Source organism: Rousettus aegyptiacus, unplaced genomic scaffold, assembly GCF_014176215.1.
Source record: "Rousettus aegyptiacus isolate mRouAeg1 unplaced genomic scaffold, mRouAeg1.p scaffold_m13_p_7, whole genome shotgun sequence".
Taxonomy (NCBI): Eukaryota; Metazoa; Chordata; class Mammalia; order Chiroptera; family Pteropodidae; genus Rousettus; species Rousettus aegyptiacus.
The window spans coordinates 9,002,338-9,019,213 of NW_023416310.1; the positions used below are offsets into that span (position 1 = coordinate 9,002,338).

At 37.7% G+C, this 16,876-nt stretch overlaps 1 long non-coding RNA gene across 1 annotated transcript in view; it reads left to right on the top strand.

The window, feature by feature from the left end:
- Nucleotides 1-16,876, top strand: part of LOC107515282 — a 379,686-nt gene that overhangs the window by 278,280 nt on the left and 84,530 nt on the right. The gene's annotated exons all lie outside the window — the stretch shown is intronic.

The window sequence follows — 16,876 nt, forward strand, 5'->3', positions numbered from 1 at the left end:
GTTTTTCATAGATAACAGAATAGTAAAAAGCTTCCACTTTATCAAGATAGAAATAACCTAAATTTAAATCTAAATCAAATTACAGGGATAACAGTTACATTTTAGACTATTACTTTTCAAGGATTTTTTTTTTCTTTAAAGCAAATACATGTTCTTGACAAAGAAATTGAAAACATATAAGTAATATTAAAAATTTGCTCACAATTCCAACACCTAGCAATGAAAGTTGTTATTATTTTCATATATGCCATTTTGGTCCAATATAGACATCCCTCCCAATAGAGTGCTTTCATAAAATTATACATAATTCTCTTTTTATTAAATTTATTAGGGTGACAGTTAATAAAATAACAGGTTTCAATTGTACAATTCAATAATATATCCTCTGTACATTGCGTTATGCAGTCACCATCCAGAGTCAAATCTCCTTCCACCACCACATATTTGTTTGCAATTCCTTTGTCGCTGCCTTTTTCATTAGCCACATCTTTAAAATTTTGGGAGACATCATTTTTAAAATTAGTAACATATTTTATTTTATTAATATTACTTGTTTACCCATGAAACAAGTAAATAAAAAGCTTTGAGACTCCCATCTAGTTAGTCAAAGTGGTAATTCCCAATGATTTCATTGTCATTCTGAAAATATAGAAAATATGTCTTAGTACAATTAAAGGACTAGGCAGAAGACCCAGAGGCCAGGGGAACTGATCAACTACTTACCCCCATCCAGCCACCCCGCCCACAGGCCAGGTTGTGCTTAGAAATCTATTAGGCAAACTCTGTGCCCAAAACTCATATAGGATCACTTTTGCGTATTGAAGTAATAAGCCAGGTAAAATCACCTTTGTATGGAAAAAGAGAGGGGAGCCTGCAGATGGGTTTGACCTTAACAACGGTCACAGATTTGGCTGCTTGATGATGTCACCATGCTCTGGGCTGAGCGGTTCTACCTGCTCCGGCATCCTGAGGCTGGCTCTGAGCCTCAAACTCAACGAAAGTCCACATTTGGAAGCCATTTGCTTCTACAAAATGTTTCCTATTCCAACGCCTGACAGTTGTTGTTACTGGGGTCATGACTGATTGAGTACAGAGGGACCGGTATGTGGAGATGTATGCGTTTGAGGGGACAGAGACAGAAAACAAATGCATATCTGCCACTAGCGTTATTCTACCTATTCTGAAATATTGGCTTTCTTATCGCATCTCGTAATTTACGAGTTTTAAAAAGAAGCAGCCAAAGGCAGTATTCTGTTTCCCCAAAAAGACAATACTTTTTTTTTTTTTTTTTTTTTTTTTACTTTGTGGGGAATTCTCCAACTATAACACATTTATAGTTGCCAGAAACAATCCCAAGCTGATTATTGCTTTGCAGATTGTTCATGATGTGTGTAGCTTGAGGAATTATCTGGTGAGAGGGTATGTGTGACTAATAAGAACTAAACTAACCTTCGGGGAGTTCCGAGTTTGGTGAATCACCTCATCAAAACTTTTTCATGGATGAGGCCCTCTCTGTTTGTGGGATGAAGACAAACAGGGCCCACTTGCCTAAACTTCTGTTGTTATTAATTTTAAAGTACTTATTCCACTCTTTTTTTTTTCTATTGATAAAATGAATTCTGGCATATTGTAAAAAAGAAAACAAGAAAAAATAATATTTCTGTATATTCCACAACCTAAGACAACCGCTGTTAACACTTTGGATATTTTTCACCGCTCTAGGCACTTAAAAATAAAGTAACCATGCTTCATTAACTTTAGGTTGTTTTGATCATGAGTCACCACTGGTATGTACCATCCAGAAAATCTATTACACCATGCTTTTTTAAAAAAATTTACCTTTTTATTTGTAACACTTAAGTGGATACATAGAAATATAATTTAAGTGGGTTTTTTTTGATTAACATAAAATAAAATTGACATTTTGGAGTATACAGCGCTATGCTTTAACCACATATATAGATATATGTAACCATCACCACAATTGGGATACAGAACTCCTCTGTCACCCCAGAAAACTTCCTATGCTTCCTCTTTTCAGTCATATCTTCTCACATCCAGTCTCTGCAAGCTACTGATTTGTTCTACCATTACATTTTTGCCTTTTCTAGAATGTCACATAGTTGGAATCATAGAAGTATATTGTCTTCGAGACTGACTTCTTTTATTCATTATGATGCCTTTGAAAAATCGTCTGTGTATTTGTGTGTATCAATAGCTTAATTTTTTTTTTTGATGTGAAATAGGCCACCATGTAGATATACAATAGTTCGTTATCCATTCATCATGAAGGATATATAGCTGTTTCCAGCTTTCTGAGATTATGAAGAAAGCTGCTGTAAACATTTATATGCAGGTTTTGTGTGAACATAAGTTTTCAGTTCTCTAGGTGAAGGGCCCTGGAATGAGACCGTTATTTCATACAGTAAGCCCGTGTTCATAAGAAACTGCCAAACTCTTCTCCAGAGTATGTTGTAAACTTCTGTATTTCCAATAGCAGTGTATAAAATTCCAGTTGCTCCCCATACTTCCTGGTACTTGGTATTGTCAGTTTTTTTAAAATAATTATTGTTTCAGATAACTCTCAGAGGCATATATCTCCTCTTAGTTTTAATTTGCTTTTCCCTAATGGATAATAATGTTAAGTGGCTTTTTCTGTGTTTATCTGCCATTGATATAATTTATTTTCTGAAGTCTTTTGTTCATTTTTAATTGGGTTATTTGTTTTCTTTGTGTTGAGTTTTGAGAGTTCTTTATATATTATGGCTCTAAGTCATTTATTTGGATATATGATTTCCAATTTTTTTATTGATTGTGTTTTTTGTATCATGTCTAAGTGATTTTAACATTAAATAGAGACCAAAACCCAAGTCGCTAAAAGTTTTGCCTACAATTTTATCAAAAAGTTTGATATTGTACATTTCGTACTTATACATGGTTAATATTGAGTTAATTTTTGTGAAAAAATTATGTTGAGGGGTTTTTGCAAATAGATATTAATTTTTCCAACACCATTTATTGAAAAGATTACTTTTTCTCCATTTAATTTTTTTACCTTGGCTAAAAATTTATTAACCATCTTGATGTGGATCCATTTCTCAACTCTTTTTCCTATCCCATTGATTTATATATCTATACTTTTACCAGCTAAGATTATTGTATCATTAGAGTAAGTCTTATAATTAGATAGTATGAATACACCAACTTTCTTCTTTCTTCTTATTTCAATTATTGTCATTCTTGTGCCTTATCATATAAATTTTAGAACCAGCTTGTCTATATAAAAAAAAAGAAAAAAAATATTTCTCGTTTCACTTAGAATAGTTGTGAACCTATTGCTAAATCTGGGGAGACTTGACATCTTAACCGAGTCTTCCAATTCATGAACACAATTTTTAGATCTTTGATTTCTTCCATCAGTGTTTTGCATTTTTCAGTATGTAGATCTTAGACACGTTTTGTTAAAGGTGCACCTACTTTTTCAGGGGGCAGCTATTGTAAATATTATTGTATTTTCGGTTGTTAAATTCCAATTATTTATTGCTAGTCCTTACAAAAAGAATTGATTTTTTGTGTGCTGTCCTTGTGCTCTTTGACCTTGTTATACTTACCTATTCGTTCTAGCAACCAGTTAGTTTTTTTTCTGATTTTCTACATAAACAATATAGTCTTCTATAAATAAAGACAGTATCATTTCTTTATTTCATGTCTGCAGGATTTTTGTTGCTTTTTTCTTACCTTATCACACTGGCTAAGATTTCTAGTTCTATTTTCAATACAAATGGTGAGAGTAAGCCTTCTTGCCTTGCTTCCTTCCAATTTTATTGGGAAAAATATTCAGTTCTTTCACTTTAAGTGAGTTTTATTGCTAGCCTTTTTTTTTTTTTGCCATAAAAGGAGTTAATGTAAGATTTTCAGGAAACAATTGGAATTTATATTCCCTCTGAAAGTTGTCAGTCAATAGTCTCATAAGTGAAACAATGAGGAATAGCAGTCATCCAGTTATTTCAACAGGAATAACAGCTGAGTTCATGTGCCTGCAAGGACAACTACCACGACTGCTACCTGGTCTCCAACAATTACAGGAGACCAGGAATTTTAAGATGCATTCTGAGTTATTAAATGTTAAAAGGTGAAAACTGTGCATCTAAGAGCTGATAACATACGGTAATTTTTATAATATGCTTTTAGAAACTTAACCTGTTTCATGAGCAGTTTTTCTCAAGTTATAAAAATCTTTACGGATATATTATTTTAATGGTGCCTAATATTTTGTCATAAGCATCTTCAAGTGTTATTCAGTCAGTCTCTTCTACTAAAATTTTACTTTGTTTAAAATGTTTATTATATATGATACACTGATGAGCATTCTTAGTATTGGACTTTGCATTTACAATTACATGCCTCTGAGAATCAACTAGAAGAGGATTTGATCAGAAGATAATTTGTCTAATTTTTAAGCTAATTTTCCTAACAAAGGTATGATTTTATACCAAGGGAGAGTTAAATGAGTCACGAGAAAATGAACCAATGTTGACAATATGAACTTGTATTCTAAGGAGATTTTTGGTTGCTGCATCATATGAAATAAAATTTAAATGATCAGATTTTTCTTGTCCATCTGCACAAGAGTTGAGTACAGGCAAGGGATCATTCTTTATTTTCCCATAAAATTTGATGGCAAGATGAGAAAACAAATCAATTTCATAACGATCTTCTTGTTAATATATTTCCACTGTGGGGCTATTACTACGAATTGTAGGCTAAAATGGAATGTTCTCTGGATGAAGCATAAGGATTTTATATCTGACACAGAGCAAAGTAATTTAATAGGAAAGAAAACACAATTTTTTAAGTTGTAAAAAATTGTACAATTTTTATTTCTGCTCAAATTTGTGAAACAAAATATTCTATTAACTCCATTCCATCACTCTATGGATAACTATGGGAAAGTTTGTTAACATATCTTGGATAAGAATATCAGTCATATTGGAGTTAAAACAAATATGTGTTGCAATACAATTTGCTCCAATGTTTAGCTTAGCTTAGAAACAGAAAATGTTAACACACTAATTTCAAACTGTTGATACTGGTTTGCATTTTGGGGGCCAGCACGGAAATTGATATAAACAAAAACTACTCACGTTGGATTTTTTATTCATTCTGTCTTATGATTCAAACCGCTGGCTATGTAAATGAGGAAGTAAGAGGAAAAAGTTTAGGAATAAGTGACAGCCACATTTATGCATTTCTCAGTAAGTATAATTATAAACTACATAAAAACTGAATAAAGATATGAACACGTTTTTAGAAAGGGAAGCAGATACGGATGCAAAGTAGTACATAGAGAAAGCCGTTGACCGAGTTAAGAATCTGACACTTAGACAGATTGCGTGACCTAGCATGTTTTCATCTGTGAAGCGGGATCTCTGGCTAAGTTACGAATTTGTGAAAATCAACAGATAATCAATGGGGAAGTTTCTACTTTGAAGTCTTTCATAACATTATAGACAAGTTAAATATTAAGAAAGTTCAAAATATTCCTCTTTACAACTTCTGTGATTTAATCTGGATAAGCCATGTTCTTTTTATCTGGAATATTAATATCAACCCTATAAAGTTATTTAAGGGGAAAATGAAATAATTTTGTGAAAGTGTAAATGCAGCATAAGGAATCAAAATCAGGACACTTTCAGATGCATTTTCATAAGCGGTATGATTTATTCGGTCAGTGTAGGTTAGTGACTTGTAAATATTGGCCAACCCCCTCTCTATAGCAGTGATGGAAGGCATTTATCATCTTAGACTTTATCAAGATCACCAAAAGATGATTCAAGAAGGTTCGGAACTCTCTTGTGAAATGTGTCCCAAGAATCATGGAAGCAGTCTCTATAGGTCAAATATATGTATATACCATGTTTATAGACATTATTCAACTATTTCTAGGCCATGGGGTGATGTTAACAACCAGTCCTTCATACCAGACAGAAATGATTATTTTTAGAAAAATGGCTGCAGTTGTGTTTATGTCATCTTCGTGTAGATTTTCATTTTCCATTACTGAGTATTTTATTAATACCTAGGGATATTCAAAATTTTCCATGATACTTATTTTGTTGGCCATGACTATTCTTATTATTCCAGATGACTTTATTTGAACCGATTGATTAATTGATTGAGTTGTCCATAATTCTGTTTGTGATTGTCCTGCATTGATTCTTTCAAGTATAGCCTCATTACCAAAATTTCTAAAACTTTCTTGGTACCCTTTCTGGCATGATACCCTCATGGACCCTACAAACAAAGGTGAGGCAGAATCCTTCACTCGGGCTGCAGTGCTGCAAGTGTGTAGAGTGAGCAGCCTGGGTAAGAAGGTAAGGGTTGTATTGGCCTCCATGCATTTTGGTTAGAAGAAGAGGTCTCAGCACCCCCTGGAACCTCCTTAACTTAAAAGCTCTGGCATTACTTTTTTTTTTTTTGTCACAAAATGAAACAAATGCTCCATCTCTTATACCTCCTTGTTGCCTCATTTAACCTTTTAATCTCCATGCACACATAACTTTCAATAGCACTTTGTAAATTATAAATCAGCAGACTATTATTACAGTGTCATCCAAGACTTTAAGACAAATGTTCCACCTTTATTCTGAAGGAATGTATGAGGCAACCTAAGCAAAACGACATCTGGGCTACGAGGAGGAGTATTAGCCCGGGCTTGTCAAAAGTCCTACTCCAGGACACCACCTGGAGGGTGAAGGAGCTCAGCAGACAGAGGTGTGTGTTGGGGGGGGTGGGGGGGCGGGGAGTGCTTGCAGATGCCTCAAGATGAAGCATGATCCTTAGGGACCAGTAAGAGAGAACTGCAAGGAGAGATCACCAATGCCAGGGTAGGTTCTCCACAGAACCCACAGAAACATTTAGAAGAGAAAGAAACCAAAGGCTACATCCAACGACACCAGTCATATAAGGCCTTTCCTGCCATTGACCTCACGTCCTTCCACGGTTCATTTCTGGAGGAATCAGAAGCCTTGGTTCTCAAGCTGCGGAAGGGAAGGTACCAGCAAGGGGGAGGGGAGTAGAGAAACAGCCCGCCACACCTCCCTTTTGGCTGCAAGGCCCTGCCTGGAACGGCCCGGGCTGAGGAAGGGAGAGATTTCAATTTAAATGAAGTTGAGAGTTTTGACTATTATATGTGAGTGGACGTTTTAATGAATGAAAGAATACAGTTTTGCGACTAGCAGAAAACTGAGGAACTTACATTAATAGGAAATGACCAGAAAGTCACAGGCTATGTCATGCAAGCTATGGGGAAGACGTAGCCCTGCAGAGTGGGTGTGCCGGGGCCGTGGGTGGGTAGGAGGAACAGGATGGCGTTCTGATTGCTCACTCATGTCCCACTGGTTCAAAGCACTGTTCGAAGCACCGAAGGCTATAAATGATGCAGAGCACCCAGGACATTGATTGATTCAACGCTCCCGTCTTCTTTTGCCCCCATGGCGTAAGCTCTCAGGGCCCTAAGCACAGTGGATAACAAGCAAGCGAGATTGGAAGAAGCTATCTGCAAATGAGTGACAAGAATATGCCTATTGCGCTCACCTTCCAGAATGCCTTCTTTACGCAGCTGCTCTCTCTGGTTCTCTTTCTTTTGTTTGTTTGGGGTTTTTTCCTCATTTTGTTTTTAAAAGACTGTTTGTTGGCCTCAGAGAAAGGATTTCTTTTGAAATGATTTCACAGATACCAATGGCAAGACTTCATTTAGATAGAGGAGAAACTAAGCAAACCCCGCGGGAGCATTCTTCCCGGGACTGCGATTTCTGCTGAAGAAAGGGAGGTGTCTGAGATAAGCCGAGGGGACTGTGCTGGAAGAAAACAAACACGTTTGTTGTTCCCTTGGTGCATATATTTCCTAATATAGTGCAGGACCTTGAGAACTCTGGCTGCCCTGGCCTGGCAGAGAAGCTCGGAGCTCTGTCCTGCTGAACCCAGAAGCCTCTGCCCAGCGAGAATTCCCAAGCCGCCACACATCCCGCTGAGAAGAATGGCCCCACGTGGACTGGCAGAGTGGCAGTGCGTCTCGGGGTAGAGATGGGTGAGTGGCTCTACATGCCCACATCACTGCAGGGGCTGAAGGAGTAGGTGCCTACTCACTGCTGACCCCTTGCCCCGGGCTCCTATAGAGGGAACTCTCTCTGCACAGAGATGCATTTCTGCACCCACATGGAGTAAGTGTAGTCAGTGAAGACTGTTCAGCATTTGTGGACCACCTGCCAAATGCGAGGCTCTCTGGGCACTGGGCACGGGGGGTATAGGAGTGGAGCGGTGACAGCAATGAAAGTGGGCACTGTCTGGAAAGAATATCACTGCAATAAGAAGTCAGATTTGAAATAGGTCTACTTTTTATTATCACAGTGCACCAGAAACTCTAAATAACATTAGTGATAAAATACTCCTCCCTGAAAAAAATCCTATGTTGCTCTAAATTCTAAACAACTGTCGTAATTGTTATAGGATTTCAATTATATATGGTATGTATGTATTTATATATTTATAATAATTTACTGTTTGTTATTTATAGTACTTATTTATATATCATATAACATATTTATATAAATTTATATCTAAATATTTGTTTATATAATGTTCATATAAATGCATACTGGCTAAAATATATAATATGTTGTATAAATAAATATATAACATTTTGAAATAAATATATTAAATATAACATATAATATAAAATTTCGCATATATATATATATGGCTCAATTGTGTACATTTTTATTACTTTTCCTTCAATCAACATTCTGCATGCATTAATTCAGAGACCTCCCAGTTGTAAGTTGGTCCTGACACACGTACGCTCAGCTACATGTGTTTGTTTTGAAAATACATGCTTAATGATTCAGAGTCGTTGGAACTCCTTTTAGGTACAATCTGTGTCCAGCCTCTGTGGTACTGGATATTCTTGTGTTTAAAATAGTAGATTTGAAATAAACAATGATGACATCACGATTTTTGCAGACAGAAAAAATTTGAGTAATTTCTGTGACTCCGTGGAGTTTTTATTATTTTTTAAATTTAAATCAATAACTCAGGGTGCAGACTACGAGATGAGAGGTGATATTTTCAATTGTTAAGAATACATTTTGGTTCACATATGAATATTTTACTGAACTTGAATAGTATCTTCAAGACTGAGATTTATTATTTAAATTGTTAGTTGTTGCAAAACTAAAGAATAAATCAATAAAACAAAACATTACATCAGTGGTATGACTTAGTCGTTGTGTCTTTTGAAATCTCTTGTTTTTGTTAAAATTCACTTATTAGTTACTGGACAGTTATTTACACAAAATATCTTATGTCAAGCTGTAGCCAAAGAATCAAAGTTTAAACAGTTGGGTAAATTTAATAACTTAGTAAATAGCTGTGTGGGTTATTTTTTCTTCTTGAATCATACTATTAATTTTATTTTTCTAAATATAATTATATACATCAATAAAATAAATTTGTAATTGCTATTTTTTTGGTCCTTATTACTTGTTTTATTTCCTGATTATAAATGAAAATAATTTTGTCATGTAGAGGAAATGGGTGTAAAATATGGTCTCTCTGTCTTCAATCCACTAGGTAGGTATGCCACTGACCACATTATTATGGACAATGACAAATATTTACTAACCAGCTACTATGTGCCAGGCACTATTCTAATGCTACAAATACAGCAGCAAATAAAACAGACAAATTTTCTGTCTTCGTTGAGCTTATATTGTAGCAGGAAAAATAAACAATAAATAAACTAGAAAAGTAAATTATATAATTTTTTGGGAAATGGTGAATGCTCTGAAAAACAAATTAGACAGGGAGAGGGTAAGGCTATGATTTTAAGCAGGATTGGTCCAAGTAGACCTCAGTGAAAAGTTGTCATTTGAGCAAAGACTTGAAGGATGAGACACAGGATTTCACAGGGGTTAGTGTCTTATATGTCATCTAATTTCCTGTCTCACCACCGTTTTCTGAGAAGACGAAGTAAATGAGGTACATGGACATGACTCAGTTGAACAAAGTCTAGTTCTGTTTAGCAGTATCACCTCACTTTTTTTTAACTGGAAAATAAAAACATTTATATTTGAGAAAGTTTCAATAATCTGGATTATAGTGATAAATAACAATAAATATTTTACTGGAAAAATACTCAATACCTACTATGTACAACACATTTTGATAAGTATTGATTGTACATAAGATGAACAGAATTCAATCCCTGTTTTCAAATAGCCAAATGAAGGAATAATCTCTAACAATAATGAGAGGAAGTGCTGTATACTGTACAAAATCATTAAAGTACTGTGAGGCATTGAGGGAAGGCAAGGTTAAACCTGGCAGCATGACCTTGCAGAAAGCTTATGAAGCCAGTGGATTTAAACTGACTTTGAAATATATCTAGGATTTCAGTAGACAGAGTCCGGTCCTGTGGCGAGTCCAATTGAACTAAGGCACAGAGGTCGCAACCGGTAGGAATTTGGAATAATTGTCTCTGTGTTCCCACCTAAGATGGAGACACACAGTGATGGAAAAGATTGCGAGAAATCAAGGACTCTTGCTAGATTTTTGATGTAGGACTGGAAAAGGTAAATTAAATAAGAAGAGTTGTGGAGGAGGGGTCATGGTCATATAATCTATTATAAGTAGACATATGTTTGCCTAATGATGAAATCCAGAGAATGGTCATGGCTGAGGCTGTCATAAATAGGCTGTGGTTAAGGGTCAGAAGATTTGGAGACGGGGGGCAAGAACCAATAGGAAGGATGGGAATCATCAATATGGGGCTCAAGAGGAACACAGCGGGTAGGCAGGAAGGGAAGATTATGTCTGACTCTGCTGTCCCTAAAGAAAATAGAAACATTCTCAATATTATGAGCACAGTGAGGGTGGGGAAATATTTAATTTACGGCTCCTCGTAGGGTAAGACTGGAACTCAGCCTTGCTTCTCCATTTGGGTAGTCTGTAGTTCTGTTGTGTCGATTGGGGTTGGGAGGGAGCTGGGGGGGGGGGTGGAGATGGGCCAGCATACCTTGTTCATGGTGTCGAATTTTGTCAATGTAAAATTCAGTTGGGTAGTGTCTGCCGTTAAATACCAATCGACTAAGTGCAAAAACTACCAAGATACTGTGTGCGTTCTTTCAGGTCCCCACTTATGTACATATGACTCAAAGCCAACTGACAAAAGATGTGTTTTATAAACCAAAAATAGAAATCTAGACATTCTCAATAAATATGACCCTCTAGGGAAGCCCCAGGGGACCTCCAAATAGGGCAGTGTTTACATAAGAGGCCTTAGGGGCCCTGCTCTGCATCTCCTGGAAGGAAGATGTGTAAGGAGGAACTATTTCTGAAGACTTGAGTGCCTTCCTTTGACAGCACATGATAAAAGCTTTCTTCCAAAACATTGTTCTTCTTCCAGGACCTCTTAAATATTGTACTTCTCTCATCCAGCTGAATAATGTCATTTAAGGAGGAAAGAGGGGGAGCTTCGGAGCTGAGAACAGACGTGCTGCCAGCCAAACTCTAGGCCAGCCCTACGTCAGTGGTAAGGGAAGGACCGTCTCACTTGCAGAAAGGCCATTTATTGAGAAGTGCATAATTTGGTGAAGCACACCATTTACTCAATGTTTAGATGCCTCATGAATACTTCTAGACTCTATCAAAATAGCTTTTTAAACGCAATTCATATCTCCAGGCTAGATGAAGTTGTTATATTATGAGAAAAAGAAAAAAGAAAAAAAAAAAGAACCATACAGCAATGACATTGAAAACTGAAATATCAGTCGACATGCGCAGAGACCTCAGAGCCTGTAGTTGAAGGAGAATTCCTCTAAAAGTGCCAGCTTCTCCCCACCCCGACCTCATCCCGGTGCACGCACACACGCACACATACTCACACGCACACACACACATGCGCGTGAGAGATCTCCCATTTTCCCTCCTCCAGTATCAGGGCGTGCCATGTAAGTGTGTTATCCTCCTTAGAAACAGAAATGGCTTTCGGAGTCTCATAGGGGCCCTCAAAACCTTTCGACCTTGTTTTGCTTTGACGTCGAGGTTAATGCTCCCGATATTAGAGGTGTCGCATTCTCCCTCCTGCTAGTTCAGAATTCAGAAGAAACAATACAAGCAAGTTCCTAAGGGCAGTCCCAGAGATCCATTTTTGGAAGAGAATGTCTGTGTTTATATTTCCAGTTTATAAAACATGTACCAATCACTTGGGTTCAGAACATGTTTACAGAGGAGAAAAACACCCACAACACAAATAAACCGCTGCCCGCACAGCTCCGACTGACGGTCGCTGGCTGTGCCGCTTCGGGCGCTGTCTTTCCTCGCCGGATGGAGCGATCTGCTTCCTCGGGCTAGGGGTTTCTGCGGAACATCCATACTTAAGGACCAAAGGCTAGTTCAGACTCCCTCATGCCTGACATACTAACAACTGGTTGAAATTAGGCAAAATTACTGAGTAGAGCCCCTTGCTGACCAGCAAACCGCAGGTACTTTCTTCCCCCTGTGAGCGGCTCCTACATCCTGAGCCATGTGGGCAGTTTCCTGAGTCCGTCCCGCAGAGGGAAGCGGGAGCTCTGTTATCGGGGTTCCAGCTCTAGCATGGGCCTCTTTTCAGGTTAGCAGAGACTTGAATGAACAGTTCCCGCATCGATGCAGTTTCTCCAAGGAGGAGGACGGCCTTTGGAAAACAAGTTCCCTATTTGTCATTAAACTCAAGTACGACCTGTGGGCCCTGAGGAGCAGGTCGTCGGCAGATGCATTGGTCGATTCCTTTCAGCAGTTAGTTTGTTCATGAAAAAAAAAATGAAACCAAAGCCACGAATATTTTTATTAAACCTGGTGAGAAAGAGATCAGGAGCTAGTGACCGAAAGTATGAATGTAGGAGAGTAAGGTTTGAGGGAAGGATTGTGAGGACTAATTACAGAGGGATATGAGTCATACTGGGGAAAATGGAGGAAGCCTGTTCCCTGAGTGGCTTCTGTGTCTCTCCTGTTGATCTAGCAGCTCTGACCTTTTCATTAACTAGAGTTCAATTTTTGAGCATCTAAAACACAGCAATCAACAACTCCCCAAATAAATTCCAAGGCTTTGTAAAAACCTGTCCCTTCCACCAATCATTAGGAAAATGCCATGTGTAGATTATGCCAGCTGTATAATTTCATGTAAACCCCCAGTTGTGCAGAATTTAAGACCAAATATCTCCTCTACTTATTGCTGCTGGGCATCTAATTTTGAGTAATGACTGTTTAGGACCATTCAAGATAAAGCCCAGTGACTCATGTAGTAGGGATTTAAGAAGTAGTTGTTGAATGAGTTCATCAATTACAATAATTGTGTGGTGCTAGAAGAGGAGCCACATACAAATGGTGTGGGGAAGCCACCAAGTCTTTATATATATATATATATATATATATATATATATATATATATATATATATATATATATGTATGTTTCCGGGTTGGCTGCTACATTCAGGCATTCGTGAACTTACCATTTACTGCAAACACGAACTTGTATTATAGATGGACCTGCTTGGCTTGTAAGTTACCCACAAGAAGGCATTCTGGAAAGCTCTTCCTTTCCATTTCCATGATCGAATCTCATCAGTCTACTTCCAATGGAAAGACTCCTCTCCCATTAGAATGTAAGTAAGCCTTTTTGAAGTCAAGGATTAGGTCTGTCTTTCCCATTACTCTGCCCTATGCTTATCCTAGTGCTTTGAACCTAATAGATACTTAAACTTTTTTATATTTTAAAGGCAGTTTATATATAAATATTTAATGTTATTCGTTGAATTAACTTAAAGGAGTAAGTGAATCAACATCCTTATCAAACACGTCTTGAGTGAATTTTTGAAACGTGTTTCCTTACACACTAAGAAACTGTCATCCTACATCCTATGTTCATCATTTCTTTGCTATATTTTTAGTGCATCTCTAAATAGTTTATTTAGTTTAATAATTTTTAACTTTACAGAAATGTATCACGCCACACTATATGGACTCTTTAATGACTTATCTTGTTTTTACTTAATAGTGTATTACTAAGGTAAATCCCCGTTGTTGTGTATTGTTGTAGTTCACCTTTTTGGACTATGCTGTAAAAGTGCTTTGTTTACACGTCGTCAGATATTCCGTTGATGAGTATCTGGGCGTTCTCTATTAAATAAGGTTGCGCTGGCCATTCGTGTACACGTCTCCTCTTGGATGTGTGCAAGAGTGTTGCTGGGTGCATAATCTAAGCTCACATTCATTGTATCATGAGGTATATGAAGGTGCAGATTTAGAAGGTAACATGAAGCTATTTTCCAGAGTGATCGCACCAATTTATAATCCCATCGGCAACCCTAAAATAATTGATTTATCCTTTCAAATGCTTGAAAACGTCAGATATTTAAAAAAGATGTGCCAATTGTTAAACATATCTGTTTCGTAAGTGAAACCTCAGTGGCCGTGATTAACATTCCCCAGTCACCAAAGACATCGATCGCCTCCTCACGTGTTTGCTAATACCTCCATCAGGGTTTCTATAATTTTTAAGACTGTAGTTCTTTTTGGTGATTCTCTGTCTAATGTTATCCAAGCCTAGTGGGTCAGAGGGAGCCAGAGACAGTGAACTGACTCATTGTCGTTCCTCTGTCAGAGGTGATGGACCGTTCAAGCCCTGGTTTCTGGTCCCAGCCCTGTCGCTTTACTCGTTGTTCTATGACCAGTGAACGAGCATTTGGTGCCGTATGTTTCTCATCTGTAGAACGGGTGTGATAATCAAACAATCACAGCGTAGACGAAACAGAGTTTCTGTAAACACTCTGCCTGCTTTGTAGTTCGTTCCTCCCTCAACGCGAGGCCCTTCTCGCATTCCTGTGCCTGCTTCTAACATGCCCTGTATCAAATTCTTCCTGGCTTGCTATTTTATATTTTTGATTATTAGAAAATAATCCTAATATGATCATAATAATACCTAACAATTCCTGGACAATTCATATATGCCAAAGACTATGCTAAGCATATTGTAGCCGTTACCTCATTTAATTCTCATAACCACTCTCGGTAGTTGATGATGTTATTCCTGTTAACGTCTGTCCTCTAGAATAGTGAACAGCAAACTTTATCTGTAAAGAGCCAGAAATATTTTAGGCCTTAGGGATTATCTATCTCTGCAGTTACTCAGCTTTGCCTCTTTAGTGTGAAAGTGGACATAGACAATATGAAAATGAATGTTTTTGATAAAGCTGTTTACAGAAATAGGCTATGGCACAGACTTGGCCTGTGGTCTGTCGCTTGTCTACCCTAGTATGTGGCCATGTATGCGAGAGCGAGAGCCACATTTCGAAGTGGCCATCACGCCTGTAGGCTTAACTTAAAAGTTGACGTAATTTTGTAGAACTTTCCTCTGCAGCAAGTGCTCTTCATTTAAATTTAGCCAAGTACTTATTGAGTACTCCAGGCACACTAAGCACTATACCAAGAATACAGAGATAAATTCAGTCACATCTTCTACCCTCTCGGCTCAAAAACTAGTGATAGGAAAATCAGGTAGATAAGTGTGTAAAATTCAGCAAGTGCTGGGATAGAAATATACAGCCATGAGACACAGAGGTGTGACTCCTATCAGTTCACAGATATCACAGGGCACCTACTCCATCCCAGATGCTAGACCCTGGGGAGGGATACGCAATACACATGACAGACGCCCTCCCTCCTTCAGATACTGACAATCCACTGGGAAAACTGCTTAAATAAATAACTTAGTAAATATTTACAAGAGTACAAAATGCTGCGAAGTACCAAGTACTGGGGAAGCCGATGAACATGTGGACTCTGGGACCAGGGGATTTGTCTGGTATGACTGGATTATGAGGTGGCGGGACATGAACTGAGAGGTGAATCAGGGCCAGACCAGAAGGGTTTGAACACCAAGTTAAAGAATTTGGACTTTATTCTGGAGACACCTGGTAGGCATCAAAGATTATTGAACAGGTGAATGACAAGACTAGTTCTTTTGAAGGAAAATTCTGGCAACCATATGTAGAGTAAATTGAAAGTCGAGAGAACCGAGGCCAACAGCCTCAGCCTCCTCATGGCCTTACTAAGGAAACTCTTTCATGAAGCATAAAGGTAGCAGGAAGGAAGACACTGGGAGCTATAAAGCTGGTGAATAAACCCGAAATGGGAAATGAGAGCTCCCTGTATGGACTGAAATATTTTTAATTAACAGCATATTTCTTTTCTGTCTAACTTTCGATATGGTGGTGGGTTTTCAGTTGTCCGTAAAGAGCATTATCATTTGCTAAAATATACTGAGCTAAACCTTCAATTTCTTAAATATTGAAACAAAGTGCTTGCTATTTATGTGCCTGTTAATTTCCTTCGAATCTGCTTTCTGCCCATATAGTTCAAAAGCAAAATGTTTATAGGTCAATGTGATTACAGACTGCAAGGTCGTAGCATCCACATACGTGAGATTTCTCCTGTGACATGCCAGTTTCTTGTTCCGAACCAAATACTTTAAGAAAAGGATGATAATCATGTATTTTCCCTGCTCTGTAAGAATGTATAATCCAAGAGATTTCTAAAGGGGTTTTCTCATTCAGAGGCTTCACATGGATCAGATCCCCGAAAATCAACACTCGGAGTGGCATTGGTCTCTCCTCTTTCTACAAGTAGTCACCAGGTCCAGTCGAGGCTTTGTTGAAAGTGCATCTCAGCTTTAGTCTTTCCTTTCCCTTGTTGGTTTTACCATCCCAAAGGATTAATAACATTTGCATGTGAGAAAAAGAGAAATGGTGACACATGACAAAAGTTTTGACAAGGGCAGCA